Below are 20,766 nucleotides of genomic sequence, written 5' to 3' on the forward strand. Positions count from 1 at the left end.
TCTGAAAATTCTCCACAAAATTTTGCCCGATTTTGTGGAAAATGTAGTGACTTCAAATTTGTGTTTTGCGGCCATTAATTATCATCCAAACGAAATTACACTCTCATATATTCGCATTCAATATGAAATTTAGAAACAAAAACAAAAATAAGGATATGAATCTAGTGAAATAAAAAAGCGGCTAAAAATACTCGAACAATAAAACCAAGACGTTATAAAAGCAGTAACGTTTTTTAGCTAGTGATGAAATAGTAGCCCTAACATGATTCTCGGTGTATCATAGTGGTATTTAAACAAGCACAACAATTCACATGTGAAGGTATTACTTATCGTAAGATCTAGAAGTACAAAATTCACCTTTAAAAATAGTAGAATGTAATTTTCGGCATCTAAAATGCTTCGAACGAAGGAAAGTCTTAAGGAAGTCTTGCTCGTAGCGTCGTTTTGTAGTCATCTTACGAAAATTGGCATAATCTGCAACTGAAAATGTTTTAGAAAATTGTTCACAAAATTTTGCCCGATTTTGTGAGTAATGTAGTGACTTCAAATATGTGTTTTGCGGCCGTTAATTATCATCAAAACGAAACTACACTCTCATATATTCGTATTCCATATGAAATTTAGAAACAAAAACAAAAATAAGGATATGAATCTAGAGAAATAAAAAAGCGGCTAAAAATACTCGACCAATAAAATCAAGACGTTATAAAAGCAGCAACGTTTTGTAGCTAGTGGTGAGATAGTAGCCCCAACATGATTCTCGATATACTTAAATACAATATTAAATGCGAATATTTTATCCTTTGGTTGTTATTTTAATCTTACAATCTGCAATGACCCTCAATCTGTGAATGTTATGGTTAGAATTTGGTTCTGTTACTACTGTGTTATTGGTATTGGTTTAATGAATTTTTGGAGCCGCCTTCATATCCAAAATTTAATTTTTAAAACTTCTAGAAGGTCATTTGAGGTTATTTTGACTTTGGAAAGTCAACGCATATAACGCATATAATTTATATGATTTTTTTCACGCACATTATCATCAAAACGAAACTACACTCTCATATTTTTGTTAAAGCATGACTTAGGATGGTATAAATAGTTTTAAGGCCTATTTTTTTTGTCCCCGGTGAAAAAAATCCTAGTTTCGCCTCTGCTGATGTTCATGATATTGTTAAAATCAAACATGTCCATTGGGTGCTTTCCTTGATGATTCTCAATACTGGAAATGATTTTTGTAAAAAGGAATGGCTAAGCTGTCGATTTGGCATGTTGGTTTTGATTGTTTGTGGAAAGTTTACTTTTGAAGGTCAGCGTGCTAATTTTGTGTTGCTGGGTGATTTTAATTTGGTCCAAAGTGCTCCATGTGTCTTATTCTATCGTACAGTATATAAAGGTGGGCTTATATATTAATTCTCAAGTAAACGGGCTCCTTATGAATTCTTTGGATTATATATGGGCTGCTCCAGTTATTTTCGGCCGTAAATGAGATTTATAAGGCTATTGGGTTTCATATGGTTACTAGTTTCATTGGTTATTTGGTTGGTGGTCTTCTCCCTTGGCTAAGTATAGTGACTTGAGAACAAAATGCACAAAACATCAAGTTTCTAAATGTTCTACTAGTCAAAAGAGGAGTATGACAAATAGATTGTATTGTTTCCATTGTGGCATTTGTATCCATGTTTATTACTCTAGATATTGTGATGTCCATTAACCCATCTTAGCCTAGGTGTTTTGTTTTTCGTCATCATAGTTTGTTATCATGTAAGTGTTTTGGCGTTCACTAAAAACGCCCCTCGGGTATACCCGTTGTAGTTGTACCAGTTTTCCTTATTCAATTAGATTTTTCCGGGGCAAAGTCCCCATATCCAAAAAAAAAAAAAAAACCCTAAATCCTAAACCATAAACCCTAAACCCCAAACCTTAAACCTTAAACCTCAAACCCTAAACCCCAAACCCCAAACCCTAAACCCAAACCTTAAACCCCAAACCCTAAACCCAAACCCCTAAACCCAACCCCTAAACCTTAACCCCTAAACCTTAACCCCTAAACCCTAAGAATGAATAAATGTCATTTTCGTCATCTAAATGAACTCTAAAGGCAAGACACCTTCAAGGAGTCTTGCACCTTGTTCTCTTTTAGGGTGATCCTAGATATTTTTCAGCACAATCTGAAACCGATAATAATGCGCCTCCAAATGATACTACATTTGGTGGCGCATATTAATGAGTTAAAATTTGTACTTAATGAAGTGGTATTAGTTTCAAAATTATATGCGTTATACATAATTATAATGTGAGTGAAATAATAGGCCTTAAAACTATTTATACCATCCTAAGTCATGCTTTAACAAAAATAATAATATGATAGAAATTCAAAGCGTTTAAAAAGAACATTAAAATGAATAAAATATCATATTCGTCATCTAGACTAACTCTAATGGCAAGACACCTCAGGCAGTTTTTCTCATTGTTCTCTTTTAGGGTGATCTTTGGAATCTCAGCACAATCTAAAACCGAAAATTATGTGCCACCAAATGATGCTACATTTGACGGCGCATATTAATGAGTTAAAATTTGTACTTAGTAAAGTGATATTAGTTTCAAAATTATATGCGTTCACATAATTACATGTGAGAGAAATGATAGGCCTTATAACTATTTACATCATCCTAAGTCATGCTTTAACAAAAATAATAATATGATAAAAATTCAAAGCGTTTAAAAAGAACATTAAAATGAATAAAATATCATTTTCGTCATCTAGACGAACTCTAATGGCAAGACACATTCAGGGAGTCTTGCTCTTTGTTCTCTTTTAGGGTGATCTTAGGAATCTCAGTACAATCAGAAACCGAAAATTATATGCCGCCAAATGATGATACATTTGGCGGCGCATATTAATGAGTTAAAATTTGTACTTAGTAAAGTGGTATTAATTTCAAAATTATATGCGTTATACATAATTACACTGTGAGAGAAATAATAAGCCTTAAAACTATTTATATCATCCTAAGTCATGCTTTAACAAAAATAATAATATGATAGAAATTCAAAGCTTTTAAAAAGAACATTAAAATGAATAAAATATCATTTTCGTCATCAAGACGAACGCTAATGGAAAGACACCTTCAGGGAGTCTTGCTCCTTGTTCTCTTTTAGGGTGATCTTTGAAATTTCAGCACAATCTGAAACCGAAAATTATGCGCCGACAAATGATGCTACATTTGACGGCGCATATTAATGAGTTAAAATTTGTACTTAGTGAAGTGATATTAGTTTCAAAATTATATGCGTTATACATAATTACAATTTGAAAGAAGTAAGCAGGTTAACCCGCTCACTTCTCCTCTTCAGCATATGTGATCTTGTGACTTCAAGATAAGTCTTTGCCATTGGTAACCGTGATCCCTTCGTGACCAGGTGTCTTCGGTTCCATAGCTTCGTTTAACAGGTATGGCGCTTTGCTAAGTCAGAATACCAAGACTATGTTTTGAGAGTATTCTCTTTTTATCATTTGAGCACTGGTATTTGAATTTGAAGGTATCCCGCCTTCGGTTTATCTTTGACATATGTATTCTTGTGACCAATCCTTATGTCATCAACCCTTGATAATTGTGATACCTTCGTAACCTTAGCTTCGGCTATTTGCTGGGTGAGGGGATACACTATCATGTGGCAAAGCTCTTATGCAGCGGTATCTAATCTCGACATAAACAGGCCCGATATGGGAATTTAAATAATTATAATTATAACTCATAAATATAAATGTTACATAGAATATGAATAATCACTTGGTACCAAAAAAATCCTCGATCGGGTATATTATCTAAGATTTCTTAATATCATTTTCATGAAATTCTAATAAATTTTTTATTCTTTGGCCGTTAAAAAAAAAAGTGACTATGCATGCGTCCATCGGACTTTCAGAAGGATCGGTACTACTTAGATCGGACGTAATATAATTGAAGCACATACATTAATAATACATATATGTGCTTACAAGTAAGGATGAAACTAGCTAATATCCGGGTCGGTGAAAGTTTAAATTTTGTGAAATCGAGTGTTGTTTTAGTGTATTTTTGTAATAATTAAAGCATAAGTTTTTATTACTAACTCACTAATTTCATGTACGTTTGCTAGTTTTAGTTTTTGAACCTAATAAAACCGAAACCAATTTCTGGCTACATCATGCTTACAATTAACAATTTTATGAATCTAGGTATACACATGAGAACAATAAGAATGGAGTGGAGAATTAAGGAATGAAGATTAAGAAGAGACTAGAATACCTTCGATAGTCGTTCGATGATTATTTAGGGCTTAAGAGAAGAGCCTTGAAGAATTAAGGATGATAAAAGGATTTATTATTCACCCGTTAAGCCGTTAAATATATGGGGGTATCAGTATCCAACTCAAATATAAATGTTTTTCGTAGCGTAGCCTACCAAAGTTTTGCAGTCAATATAAAAGCAATATTTTAATTTTATATTTAAAAAAAAAAAAAAAAACTCTTATGTTGTTAACAAGTATGGTGGTCATCTCCGGTTCACTGGAGACATTACATATAGAAGTAACACTATCATTATTTTAAATTCATGGATAGAGGTTTGCGTCGTACACTTTCTGGGTTGGCAAGTTTTTCATAAATATTTTAAATTCATGGATAGAGGTTTGCGTCGTACACTTTCTGGGTTGGCAAGTTTGGCCCAAATATTAACAAATGTATTTTTCTTTTTTTTTTTCTTTTTATTTGTGAAAAGCCATATATTATACGGAGTTTTAATGAATGTTAGTTTGAAGATAAATGAATGACCTTTTGTTTATCTAGGTTTTAAAATGTTCGAAAATAACTGGCCTTATTCTTAACCTAATTCTTTAAAATGGGCCTCATGAAAAGGCCCAACATATAAATCTCACCCACATGCTAGTTAACAAAATTAAGAAAGATTGAGAAAAGTAACTAAATTATTACTCTGCATTACAGTTAAGTTATACAGAGAATACGTGGATACGTGAAGGTGCCTATAAGGCCACATGCTATGGACCGTGACCCGGGTTTGCCAGCAAGCGCCACCGCCTGACCACCACCACCAGCAAATCGCCACAGCCGTCGCCAGTGGACCCTGCAACGAGACCTTAACGAGCCATGGTGGGTCCAATTTCGGACTTTTCTTTTTTTTTTCTTCTTTTTTTTCTTTTTCTTTTTTTGATCTAGCCATGGATTTAGCCATCGTTTTCAACCTCACTGTAATCCGAATCGGAATCTTCAAGCTTTGATATACAAATACTTAGTTGCAGGTGTTCCTTATGATCTTGTTGTTCCAATTAAAAAGAGCCTTGAAGCTTTATCTGCTAACTTTTTTAATCATCCTAACTGTAAGTTAAATTATCATTTTTGCTATAATTTTTTCTATTCGTAAAAATTTGGGCTTTTTGGTTGATTAGTTAGGGTTTGATTCCGAATTGGATTACAGTTAGGGCTTTTTTTGATATAGCCATGGACCTTAACGAGCTTGTTTATATTTATATTTCTATTTATTTTATTTAATAAAATATTATTTGTATTTATTTATTGTATTTAAATAATAATTTTAAATTAGTTAAAGTTTGAAATGGAGTATATGATAGTTACTATTTAGTGAAAGGAATGTGAAAGAAATGTTAAAGGGTTTGTGCTAACGTGGCGCTAATTTGACAAGGAAAATGATAGTGAAAGCACTGTATGATAGTTGTCCTTCATTCGACCAAGCACATCACCGTGGGGAGCTCCTGTTTTGTTTGTCAAGAAGAAAGATGGTAAGACATACAACTGTACCACTATTATTTTATTTATTATTATTGTTAAGATACTTATCTATCTATAGTACTATACGTACATATGAGAGCCTTTCCATATATTCCTAAACCCTTTTGTTTCACCACCGCCACAAGGACGGACCGAACAACGCAGTCACCAACACCCATCTTAAAGCTAACATGCAGTCACCACCATGCACAAACATCACCATTTTAATTTAATTACCACTCAAATGAAAACGTCACAACCGCTGTTCAACTCCCACAGTCCCACTGTCACAACCACCGTCTCCTTCCCTTTTGCTGCCTAAACGCTACCCTCTCCTGGCACTCCACCGCATTTCTCTCCAATCACCAACAATCTTCGGCAGATCTCCATCACTACTGTCACCGGCACCACCTTTACACAACCAGCGAAGCCTCACCGAAAGACCGCCGTCAAAGCGCCTCCGTCATGGCCACCGCCAATGGCCATTTTGGTAGCGGAAATTGATGGATTTAAGAAAGCAAACGGTGTCGTATACAACTAAAAATGAAGTGAAACTATTCTTGAGATATAACAAACGATACAAATAATATAAAGTGAGAGAAAGAATGGTGCCAACCTTTTTTGACCAAAGTGGTAGACACATGGTCATCTCTTTTGTAACCAATCTTTGTTATTGATTATTAGTAAAGGTAGACGTACAATACGGAGTGGTATTGTATTCTACAGTATGTGAACAAGGTAAAACGACATTTTGAAGGCATCATCGCACACATAATCAGATAGTAACATCTCCTTTGATAAATGATAATTGAAATCAAGAAGAATTTTCAAATTCAATAATAATCTATTTTTGTTATTTATTTATTTGATTAAATTGAATATTTATTTATCTTTTTTATTTTTTTTTGGCTAAAATATTATATATATATATATATATATATATATATATATATATATATATATATATATATATATATATATATATATATATAGGGGCAGGATCAATGGGGAAGTAACCAATCGGGGGGAAGCGGGGAGAAGCAAAAAAAAAAAAATTTCGTTTTTTTTTGGAATTTTTTTTCCGGCAACAAGATCACACGAAAATATGAACATTTAGAAATGACACTTCGTGATGAATGTTATTATTTAGGCGGAAAAACGATCGACAAAAATAACATTCAAGATAATATTGTTCGTGAAGAATGTTAACGTTTTTTTTCGGGGATCAAGAGGGAAGTAACCAATTGGGGGGAAGCGGGGGGAAGCAAAAACTTTTTTTTTTTTCGTTTTTTTGTAAAAACTTTGTTCACGAACATTATAGATGTGATGAAAATATGAACATTTAGTAAAGACACTTTGTGATAAATGTTTTTATTTTGGCGGAAAAACGCTCGAAGAAGTAATATATAACAATTATCGTGTTTTTCGAACGTATGTTGATGTTTTAGCTATTGGAGTTTAGATATTAGGGTTTAGATATTGGGGTTTATAGGGTTTAGATATTAGGGTTTAGAAATTTAGGGTTTAGGGTTTAGATTTTGGGTTTAGATTTAGGATTTAGATTGAGTTTTTAACACAAACGGTTTAGAGTTTAGAGTTTAGGGTTTAGGGTTTGGTGTTTTGGGTTTATGGAATAAACCCAAAACACCAAACCCTAAACCTCAAACCATAAACCCTAAACTCTAAATCTGGCTAAATTTTACTTCACAAAACATAAAAAAAAAAAAAAAAACGTTAATATTCTTCACGAACAATATTATCTTGAATGTTATTTTTGTCGATCGTTTTCCCGCCTAAATAATAACATTCATCACGAAGTGTCTCTTCTAAATGTTCATGTTTTCGTCTGATTTTGATGCCGGAAAAAAAATTTCCTAAAAAAATGAAAAAAAAAAAAATTTGCTTCCCCCCGATTGGTTACTTCCCCATTGATCCTGCCCCTATATATATATATATATATATAGGGGCAGGATCAAGAGGGAAGCAACCCTTCGGGGGGAAGCAAAATTTTTTTTTTTTCATTTTTTGAAAAAATTTTGTTCACGAACATTATAGATGGGATGAAAATATGAACATTTAATAAAGACACTTTGTGATAAATGTTTTTATTTTGGCGGAAAAACGTTCGAAGAAGTAATATATAAAAATTATCGTGTTTTTCCAGCGTATGTTGAGGTTTTTGAAAGGACCCGTTCATATACATTATAAACGATTCACAATAGTTGATTACATTGCGAGGTATTTGACCTCTATATGATACATTTTACAAACATTGCATTCGTTTTTAAAAGACAATCTTTCTTTACATCGAAAATTGACAGACATGCATACCATTTCATAATATCCACTATCCAACTATAAATTGATTTAATAATAATCTTTGATGAACTCAATGACTCGAATGCAACGTTCTTCGAAATATGCTATGAAAGACTCCAAATAATATCTTTAAAATGAGCAAATGCACAGCGGAAGATTTCTTTAACACCTGAGAATAAACATGCTTTAAAGTGTCAACCAAAAGGTTGGTGAGTTCATTAGTTTATCATAATTATTTATTTCCATCATTTTAATAGACCACAAGAATTTCATTTCCAGTTCTCATAAATATACGTCCCATGCATAGAGACAAAAATAATCATTCATATGGTGAACACCTGGTAACCGACATTAACAATATGCATATAAGAATATCCCCTATCATTCCGGGATCCTCCTTCGGACATGATATAAATTTCGAAGTACTAAAGCATCCGGTACTTTGGATGGGGTTTGTTAGGCCCGATAGATCTATCTTTAGGATTCGCGTCAATTAGGGTGTCTGTTCCCTAATTCTTAGATTACCAGACTTTAATAAAAAGGGGCATATTCGATTTCGATAATTCAACCATAGAATGTAGTTTCAATTACTTGTGTCTATTTCGTCAAACATTTATAAAAGCGCATGTATTCTCAGTCCCAAAAATATAAAGGGTAAAAAGGCAAATGAAACTCACCATACTGTATTTTGTAGTAAAAATACATATAACATCATTGAACAAGTGTAAGGTTGGCCTTGGATTCACGAACCTATAGTAATTATATATATATGTGACGGTCAATATTTGTCTAATAATTTAGGCCAAGTCATAGTGTACCACAATCCTAATGCTCGAGTCTGACTCAACAGTATAGTAACATGTTGTATTACCCATGGTCAGTTAAATTTCTAGTAAAAGGTGACGTGTGAAACAACGTAACACAAATGGTTTCATAATCATAAAATAGTATATTAGTATTTAGAGAAAGTCAACACAAAAAAAATTAACTGAAAAGTTAACGGGAAAAGTCAAAGTTCAAGGTAAGAAGTCAAAGGTTAAAGTAAAAACGAGGTCGCATGCAAAAATACAATAACTTATACAAAAATGAATTTTTTTTTTTTTTAGTCAAACATGACTAAACGGCCACTTCAGCAATTTTTAGAAAAATTATCGTAACTCCGATTGATAAACGGCCAAAGATAACAGTTACACATTACCAAAAAGATTAAGCATAAATTTTACAGAAGTAAACTAAATCTAGACAACTCGTAGTTGCCAACGTGGTTTCGGCGTTCCAAAGTTAATTTTTCAGGTTTAATAAATTTACAAAAGTGATCGAGTAGCCTACTTTGGAGATTTTTAGAAAATTCCTCGAAACTCGGATTGACAAACGGTCAAAGCCTTCAAATTCTCGTTACCACAAAGATATAACATGATTTTTGGAAAAAGTAAACACACATCAGGCCGACCATGACAACTGATACAAAACTGATATTTTTAATAAAAAAGTTTAAGCTCTTTTTAGAATTTTAAAATGTGACCAAACAGTCAACTTTGACGATTTTTAGAAAAATCGTCGAGACTCGAATTGACAAACGGCCAGAGTCGTTTGTTAGACCTTACAGCAAAGAATTCAGTGGTATTTTTTTTTAATCTGAAACAACGCAGATCAGCGAGAATTTCAGTTTCCGTATCGACATTTCGTCAAAATTTACAAAACTTCTTTTATCCATAACTTGACAACCGTTCAACGAAACGAGACGTGCTTTATATGAAAATTCATCTACTCGACGAGTAGAATCCAAATACCCACTTTTTATAACCCAGAAAATTAGTTCACTAATTAATATCAGCAATTTTAATTACGAAATTAATTACACAATTCGTTTATTTCATAACTTTCTAACCGTTCATCGAATCCATTTGATAACTAAATGAAAAGTTCTTAATTTTTCGCTAGCTTTCCAAAGACATGCATATTTTATACCTTATTTCATCCCTAGTATAACAACCTTTAAGATTCAACATAACTTATCTAAGGGCAATATCAAATATACAAGCATGCACAATCCTATATTCTCGAGCACTAGTCAGGGATACACTATTAGTAAATAAAAGTTAAGTTATGAGTACTCACGTATCAATATTGAGGTTCAATATTGTAGGAAAGGTACGTAGACACGACGAAGATGATAAACACTAGATTGACCTCATGAGCATACCCATGAACATTACCCATCACCTCCATAGCTATAACCCATAATTTCCTTAGCCCTATCCTACTTGAAAACCAGTTTTTGAAATAACTCGCTCATGACCTCGTCGTAGTATTTTATGTATAATACTAATAATATCACTACGTAATAGTACTAATATCAATAATAATAAAATTAATATTAATAATCTTGATAATAATATTATAGTTATATATATATGTATATGATGAGAGCTCGTAAGATGAAATGAATTATGTGCTTGAACGAACCAGTAATTGATCAATTTAAAGAATTTTGAGCCATCAACCCACCTACCCCCATCATACAGCTCAAACGCATTTGGTTTTCTTTTTAACACATGTGATGTATATTTTTATAATATATTAAATCTTTAGAATTAATTAAATATTATATTATATTTACGCTCATGGTAAAAATATAATTTTTACAAAAATGACACGGTCGTGGTCTCACGACTCATGTACCACTTTCGGTTTTTCGGGCGCACTTTTGTACGTTTAGAAAACTAGCCTTTTACCTTACATGACGTGTACCTTTAATAATAATTTGACTTATTTATCAAAGATTTACTTTATGAAAAATGTAACTTATAAAATTGAGCGTTGTGGTCATTTCCTTCTATGAATCAAAGTCTCGTTGTTTGTCAAAATATTTTATTTTAAAATAAACGTTTTGTGACATGTACCTTTATTAATAACGAGACTTAAATTAATTAAAAACTAACCCACTCAAAGTTTAACTTAATCTTTTGAGTGTTTTGGTCATTTCCTTTTATAAATTGACATCTCGTTATATAACAAAATATATATTTAATCTTATTAGTTTGAATCAAAACGTTTTATGACTAAAATAAAATATATGTACATTTAAAATTTATAAACTTATACATAATACATATGTTTGAAATATTTATCTAATAATATAATATTTCACTTTTCAAAATTAATTATATTTCAAAGACCAATATATATATATAACATTAAAATCGTGTGAATACAAGATATTGTTATATCACCTAACGGTTATGCTCGAAAACTTAATCTGATATAACTTATTTATGCGCCAACCTTTACTTTAATTTCTCAAAGGCTCTAGTTAAAATATCTAATTATAAATCGAATCAATGAACAAGGGTTACTATATTTTTACCTAACTAATATATCTAATATACATAATCACGTTCTATATACGTTGCAAGTTATCAACCAAGTGTTATGAAATTCAACCCTCCACCAACCTTTGACTAACCCTCGATAAGAACACTGTCGTTCTTGCATGCGTATCATTTCACTAAATTTTCGAATACCGTTAAAAATGTAATAGTCTCTTACATCATAGTGGACCTTACGACGGAGACTCGTGATCATAATTCAATGTATCTGATAATTCAATCATTTGATATTATCTTTTAATCTCGTCGATAAACTTACATCGAACAAATACGTTCGTATAAAGTATTATTCATTCAATACCTTGATAATATTTCCAACCTCATTAAATAGATCTCATAACTTATATTCATATTAACTAATCCGTTCAATTAATATTTCTTAATTTAAAATCACATATATGTATATGTATATATATTTATTTACACATAAATTGTTCGTGAATCATCGGGCATGGTCAAAGAGTATTTGATTACATGAATATAGTTTCAAAACTTTCGAGACTCAACATTACAGATTTTTGCTTATCGTGTCGGATATATATAACGTTTAAAGTTTAAATTTGTTCGGAAATTTCCGGGTCATCACATTACCTACCCGTTAAAAGAAATTTCGTCCCGAAATTTGATAGAGATTGTCATGGCTAACAGTAAGAGTGTTTTCATGACGTATATGAACTGATAATTAGGGTTTTATCATCATTGATTAATATAGATAAAATGATTTGTTTTTGTGAAGAACACGAATGAAGCTATCACTTAAGAGTGAAAATGAATAAAAGTAAGTTTGACTTAACCGGTGTCGTAGTCAAGATTGATTTCCGAAATTTAAGGAATTTAGAAGAAATCTTCATATTAAGATTTGATTCTCCGGTAATTAAGGAGATTCAGATCTTCTTTGATTAAACGCGATAATCTGCTTCGATTGCTCTGTCGAAAATTTTCCTATAAATCCACCCTCTCCATTTCCTTACAACTCACACCTTCTATTCTTTCTTTCTCAATTCCTACTTTAAAGTATTCGTTAATATGCTCCATCCCATTCTGATCCTTGATATACTCTTAACTTGCATATCTGTCATTCTTCTTTTTAATCTGCCACCAGAAGAATCTATTTACTTCTACTATACTCTTGGGTTTATAGTGTTTCTAGTTCTCCCATGTCTTTACATTGCTATATGCATCGATATATACGGGTTGTAATTTCCGGGTTGTTGTTAGATTTTACACCTTCCCTTATATTTCGATGTCCCTGCTTCTGTCTTCTATAGTCATCGTCATCCATAGTTAATGCTCTCTTCTATTTGCTGCGGTTTATACCCCGAATTTCTATTTCGGAGCTTTGTCCTTTCGTTTCTTCTTCTTGCGATTAAATAGCTCTCGTAATGGTCCGGAATTCGTATGTATGGATTTCAGAAGGAATATAGTAATTGTTCTAAGAAGGAAATGGTAATGGTAAAATATTGATTTGTTAAATTACCAGAATACCCTGAAAAAGACCGAATCATCACGAAATATTTTCTTGATATATTTAGAGGTTAGATAGAATGTAAGAGTCGTGTAAATGACACATGATGACGGTATGTCCTGTGAATCATCACGTCCATTAGAAACTCAGCATGAATTACTGTAATATAATGACGTTGATCAAGTGTCATTATATTATACTAACCCATGCATCAGTTCCCAACACCACTTCAAAAACATTCATATTCAAATTTTTCAGAATTTAGAAACTAACACAGTTTCTTTTATGTTGCAGATATTACGGAGAGATAAATGATACTTGATAAGAATAGTTGTGAAAATATCTCCAAAGATATGGAGAATATGTATAATGGAAGATACGAAGATATCTTATAATATTTAAGATATGATGATGATGAAGAATATCTGTCTGTGAAGGTTTAGAATAAGAAGTAAGGTGTTTGCTAACGATTTCAGCAGACACTGAATCATTTGAATCCTTTGAAGGCAGATTCAGTCTTTGTGATTTATCCATAGCTTCCTTCATACTTTGCTCAATCCATTTTTCAGTACCAAATCCTCTCTTCTTCTGAGGTTTACCAACTCACTATCTTCTATCATCAAACTCTTGGCCATTTAGACCATCTACCATTTTTATGTTTCCTCTGCATTTAATGCTATAATATCTGAATCACTGGTTATCAATTCGAGATGGGTTCAGAAGAATCGTGTTTTAGATGATTAAATGCTGGTGGTAATATGGTGGAATATGAAAGGTTCCCCAGTAATAATGACGAAAGGGCAACGTATCTATCGGGGTTATAATAAGGCTGGTCCGATTGAAAAGTCGAAGTTGACTTGCTGGAGCTGTGACAAAATTGGCTACTTTGAAGGGATTCGTAAAGTTATTTTTGCTAATAAATGCTAAAGAATCTGACGCGGATACGTTGTTTAAACTTTTACATTGGTTTCAAGAGTTTTTCAGGTACATAACTGTGGGTAACATGTGGTTGGATCATCATCTCGATTGCTCATCATTCGAAGTGTCTTCAGAAATTTTCGAAGGGTTTGAACACAGATTGTAATCGTTAACATACATTTGATGTTCTAACACAGTTTTGAAGTCAAAATATAGCTTGTGAAAGATGTAAGGATCTAAGAGTGATGATTTTGGTCATATCTCAAGTTGAATTTTGAGATTTCAAAATCAGAATATGTAATTAAATTTTGAATGAGTATGGTTGTTTTGATTTCTATAAAAGAATGTATATTGTTGTGAAAGTAGGGAGTATAATGGATGATTTGCTGAATCAGATTCGAAGAATGTAATATATTAATTGTGAATTTATATATCTCTCGGGTATTACCTACCCGTTAAAAAAAAATTTCACAATTAATATTTTGTACAAAAGAATTTTATTACAGTCTTTATGAAAATATATATATGTATATTTTCTTCAGATGTAACATAGATTTAATGAGTTAATGTTAAATTAAACTCATTTGATTTACGGTTGAAACTAGAATTGAATAATCCCTAAAGGCTTTAAAAAGTAGATAACTTTTACGCAGTATTTATTTAATGACATTGAAATTATGAATCAATACTTCGTTATTTGTTGATGTATGATGTTCGGTTCGTGGAATTCTTGTGAATTTCGCAAAGTACGAATGATGTTATCTGAAAAGTTTCGGGTACATCGATGATGAAAGTGTAAAATCAAATATATACTTGATTTATTATGAATTGGAATTTGTTGAATTGCGACAGAGATTGTAGTTAACGCTGGTTAAGTTGCGGCCGAAGGACGTACATTATTGCATATTTGTAATATGAATTAACTGAGTAGTTAAGATTCACACACAATAGCTTAGCACGGAAAGATTTATTTTTATTTCAAAATATATAAAATATACATATAATTTCTTCAAAGGGAATGAGTTAATTCTTCATAACTCGTTGATACAATATACGGGTTATTGATTCGTAATGATGTCCATAGTGATTCTTGAGCTGACGGAGTTTGTGATGTTATAGGTGTTGTTGATTCTGATGTTGACTGTACTGATGATGCTGGTGACGCTGACGGTACTGTTGATGCTGTTGGTAAAACAAGTTTAGCTTGTTAATCACACACCATTTTTGTCAGGGTTTCTACTCTTCCTTCTATCATTTTGGTTCGCTTAACTGATTTATGGTTAGGGCTAGATTAGATAATCTCTAAGACTTTAGAGATTACATAATCTGCGCGGAATGTTTCTCCAATGAAGTTATGAATTAATACTTCGTCGGTTATTGTTGTTGGTATTCCTTGGTATCTACAGGGCGTATGACATTGGTGCTCGTGGGACAGAGTGTAAAGTTGAGGTTTACGACGTGGTTGTGGTTGGGGTGGTAATGGTACTATTGGCGTTGATGATGGTGTTACTGGTTATGCTGCTGATGCTGCTGCTGGTGTTTGTAATCTCTGCACCATATTCTCCAAAGCCACTACCCGAGCGCGAAGCTCGTTGACTTCTTCTATTACACCGGGGTGATTGTCGGTTCGGACGAGCGGATAAATAAAATCTAAAATTTGATGTAATATATAATCGTGACGAGATACTCTGGAAATGAGCGAGAAAATGGTGTTTCGGACAGGTTCGCCGGTAAGTGCTTCAGGTTCTTCGTCAAGAGGGCAATGTGGTGGATGGAAGGGATCACCTTCTTCTTGTCTCCAATGATTGAGGAGGCTACGAACCCATCCCCAATTCATCCAGAATAGGTGATGACTGATTGGTTGATCTATTCCGGTCACACTGCTTTCGGAGCTGGAGTGGGATTCCATTTCGAAATCCAATAAGGATTTTTTTTTTCTTTTTTCGATATGAAATGATTTTCGGTTATCGGATGGTATTCTAATTACATAGAATATCCATATATATAGAACAAAAGATTTCGTAAGTTACGGAGGACTTTACGGGATATATCAGGCAATGTTTACAGTAATAGATACGATAAGATATGATTTAGCAGATACGCTAAGATATGAATTTTTGTCTATACACTATTCATGCAATCAATGCAGCAAGACGTGTCTTAGACTAAAAATGATAAGCAGGTAATTTCCTGAGGATGATAAGTAGTTAATTTTTGACACAAAATGATAAGCAAAACTATTGACATGCAGACACGGTCGAAGTTCAGACTCACTAATGCATCCTATCGACCTATCTGTTAGACACACTAATGCAGACCTGGTTCGCTAAGACCACCGCTCTGATACCAACTGAAAGGACCCGTTCATATACATTATAAACGATTCACAATAGTTGATTACATTGCGAGGTATTTGACCTCTATATGATACATTTTACAAACATTGCATTCGTTTTTAAAAGACAATCTTTCTTTACATCGAAAATTGACAGACATGCATACCATTTCATAATATCCACTATCCAACTATAAATTGATTTAATAATAATCTTTGATGAACTCAATGACTCGAATGCAACGTTCTTCGAAATATGCTATGAAAGACTCCAAATAATATCTTTAAAATGAGCAAATGCACAGCGGAAGATTTCTTTAACACATGAGAATAAACATGCTTTAAAGTGTCAACCAAAAGGTTGGTGAGTTCATTAGTTTATCATAATCATTTATTTCCATCATTTTAATAGACCACAAGAATTTCATTTCCAGTTCTCATAAATATACGTCCCATGCATAGAGACAAAAATAATCATTCATATGGTGAACACCTGGTAACCGACATTAACAATATGCATATAAGAATATCCCCTATCATTCCGGGATCCTCCTTCGGACATGATATAAATTTCGAAGTACTAAAGCATCCGGTACTTTGGATGGGGTTTGTTAGGCCCGATAGATCTATCTTTAGGATTCGCGTCAATTAGGGTGTCTGTTCCCTAATTCTTAGATTACCAGACTTTAATAAAAAGGGGCATATTCGATTTCGATAATTCAACCATAGAATGTAGTTTCAATTACTTGTGTCTATTTCGTCAAACATTTATAAAAGCGCATGTATTCTCAGTCCCAAAAATATAAAGGGTAAAAAGGCAAATGAAACTCACCATACTGTATTTTGTAGTAAAAATACATATAACATCATTGAACAAGTGTAAGGTTGGCCTTGGATTCACGAACCTATAGTAATTATATATATATGTGACGGTCAATATTTGTCTAATAATTTAGGCCAAGTCATAGTGTACCACAATCCTAATGCTCGAGTCTGACTCAACAGTATAGTAACATGTTGTATTACCCATGGTCAGTTAAATTTCTAGTAAAAGGTGACGTGTGAAACAACGTAACACAAATGGTTTCATAATCATAAAATAGTATATTAGTATTTAGAGAAAGTCAACACAAAAAAAATTAACTGAAAAGTTAACGGGAAAAGTCAAAGTTCAAGGTAAGAAGTCAAAGGTTAAAGTAAAAACGAGGTCGCATGCAAAAATACAATAACTTATACAAAAATGAATTTTTTTTTTTTTAGTCAAACATGACTAAACGGCCACTTCAGCAATTTTTAGAAAAATTATCGTAACTCCGATTGATAAACGGCCAAAGATAACAGTTACACATTACCAAAAAGATTAAGCATAAATTTTACATAAGTAAACTAAACCTAGACAACTCGTAGTTGCCAACGCGGTTTCGGCGTTCCAAAGTTAATTTTTCAGCTTTAATAAATTTACAAAAGTGACCGAGTAGCCTACTTTGGAGATTTTTAGAAAATTCCTCGAAACTCGGATTGACAAACGGTCAAAGCCTTCAAATTCTCGTTACCACAAAGATATAACATGATTTTTGGCAAAAGTAAACACACATCAGGCTGACCATGACAACTGATACAAAACTGATATTTTTAATAAAAAAGTTTCAGCTCTTTTTAGAATTTTAAAATGTGACCAAACAGTCAACTTTGACGATTTTTAGAAAAATCGTCGAGACTCGAATTGACAAACGGCCAGAGTCGTTTGTTAGACCTTACAGCAAAGAATTCAGTGGTATTTTTGTTTTAATCTGAAACAACGCAGATCAGCGAGAATTTCAGTTTCCGTATCGACGTTTCGTCAAAATTTACAAAACTTCTTTTATCCATAACTTGACAACCGTTCAACGAAACGAGACGTGCTTTATATGAAAATTCATCTACTCGACGAGTAGAATCCAAATACCCACTTTTTATAACCCAGAAAATTAGTTCACTAATTAATATCAGCAATTTTAATTACGAAATTAATTACACAATTCGTTTATTTCATAACTTTCTAACCGTTCATCGAATCCATTTGATATCTAAATGAAAAGTTCTTAATTTTTCGATAGCTTTCCAAAGACATGCATATTTTATACCTTATTTCATCCCTAGTATAACAACCTTTAAGATTCAACATAACTTATCTAAGGGCAATATCAAATATACAAGCATGCACAATCCTATATTCTCGAGCACTAGTCAGGGATACACTATTAGCAAATAAAAGTTAAGTTATGAGTACTCACGTATCAATATTGAGGTTCAATATTGTAGGAAAGGTACGCAGACACGACGAAGATGATAAACACTAGATTGACCTCATGAGCATACCCATGAACATTACCCATCACCTCCATAGCTATAACCCATAATTTCCTTAGCCCTATCCTACTTGAAAACCAGTTTTTGAAATAACTCGCTCATGACCTCGTCGTAGTATTTTATGTATAATACTAATAATATCACTACGTAATAGTACTAATATCAATAATAATAAAATTAATATTAATAATCTTGATAATAATATTATAGTTATAGATATATATGTATATGATGAGAGCTCGTAAGATGAAATGAATTATGTGCTTGAACGAACCAGTAATTGATCAATTTAAAGAATTTTGAGCCATCAACCCACCTACCCCCATCATACAGCTCAAACGCATTTGGTTTTCTTTTTAACACATGTGATGTATATTTTTATAATATATTAAATCTTTAGAATTAATTAAATATTATATTATATTTACGCTCATGGTAAAAATATAATTTTTACAAAAATGACACGGTCGTGGTCTCACGACTCATGTACCACTTTCGGTTTTTCGGGCGCACTTTTGTACGTTTAGAAAACTAGCCTTTTACGTTACATGACGTGTACCTTTAATAATAATTTGACTTATTTATCAAAGATTTACTTTATGAAAAATGTAACTTATAAAATTGAGCGTTGTGGTCATTTCCTTCTATAAATCAAAGTCTCGTTGTTTGTCAAAATATTTTATTTTAAAATAAACATTTTGTGACATGTACCTTTATTAATAACGAGACTTAAATTAATTAAAAACTAACCCACTCAAAGTTTAACTTAATCTTTTGAGTGTTTTGGTCATTTCCTTTTATAAATCGACGTCTCGTTATATAACAAAATATATATTTAATCTTATTAGTTTGAATCAAAACGTTTTATGACTAAAATAAAATATATGTACATTTAAAATTTATAAACTTATACATAATACATATGTTTGAAATATTTATCTAATAATATAATATTTCACTTTTCAAAATTAATTATATTTCAAAGACCAATATATATATATATAACATTAAAATCGTGTGAATACAAGATATTGTTATATCACTTAACGGTTATGCTCGAAAACTTAATCTGATATAACTTATTTATGCGCCAACCTTTACTTTAATTTCTCAAAGGCTCTAGTTAAAATATCTAATTATAAATCGAATCAATGAACAAGGGTTACTATATTTTTACCTAACTAATATATCTAATATACATAATCACGTTCTATATACGTTGCAAGTTATCAACCAAGTGTTATGAAATTCAATCCTCCACCAACCTTTGACTAACCCTCGATAAGAACACTGTCGTTCTTGCATGCGTATCATTTCACTAAATTTCCGAATACCGTTAAAAATGTAATAGTCTCTTACATCATAGTGGACCTTACGACGGAGACTCGTGATCATAATTCAATGTATCTGATAATTCAATCATTTGATACTATCTTTTAATCTCGTCGATAAACTTACATCGAACAAATACGTTCGTATAAAGTATTATTCATTCAATACCTTGATAATATTTCCAACCTCATTAAATAGATCTCATAACTTATATTCATATTAACTAATCCGTTCAATTAATATTTCTTAATTTAAAATCACATATATGTATATGTATATATATTTATTTACACATAAATTGTTCGTGAATCATCGGGCATGGTCAAAGAGTATTTGATTACATGAATATAGTTTAAAAACTTTCGAGACTCAACATTACAGATTTTTGCTTATCGTGTCAGATATATATAAAGTTTAAAGTTTAAATTTGTTCGGAAATTTCCGGGTCATCACAGTTTTAGATATTAGGGTTTAGATATTAGGGTTTATAGGGTTTAGATATTAGGGCTTAGAAATTTAGGGTTTAGGGTTTAGATTTAGGGTTTAGATTTAGGATTTAGATTGAGTTTTTAACACGAACGATTTAGAGTTTAGGGTTTAGGGTTTAGGGTATAGGGTCTAGGGTTTGGTGTTTTGGGTTTATGGAATAAACTCAAAACACCAAACCCTAAACCCTAAACTCTAAATCGGGCTAAATTTTTACTTCACAAAACATGAAGAAAAAAAAAAAAAAAAAAAACGTGCACATTCTTCATGAACAATATTATCTTGAATGTTATTTTTGTCGATCGTTTTCCCGCCTAAATAATAACATTCATCATGAAGTATCTTTTCTAAATATTCATATTTTAGTGTGATCTTGATGCCGGAA

This window comes from Rutidosis leptorrhynchoides, chromosome 8 (assembly GCF_046630445.1).
Source record: "Rutidosis leptorrhynchoides isolate AG116_Rl617_1_P2 chromosome 8, CSIRO_AGI_Rlap_v1, whole genome shotgun sequence".
NCBI lineage: Eukaryota > Viridiplantae > Streptophyta > Magnoliopsida > Asterales > Asteraceae > Rutidosis > Rutidosis leptorrhynchoides.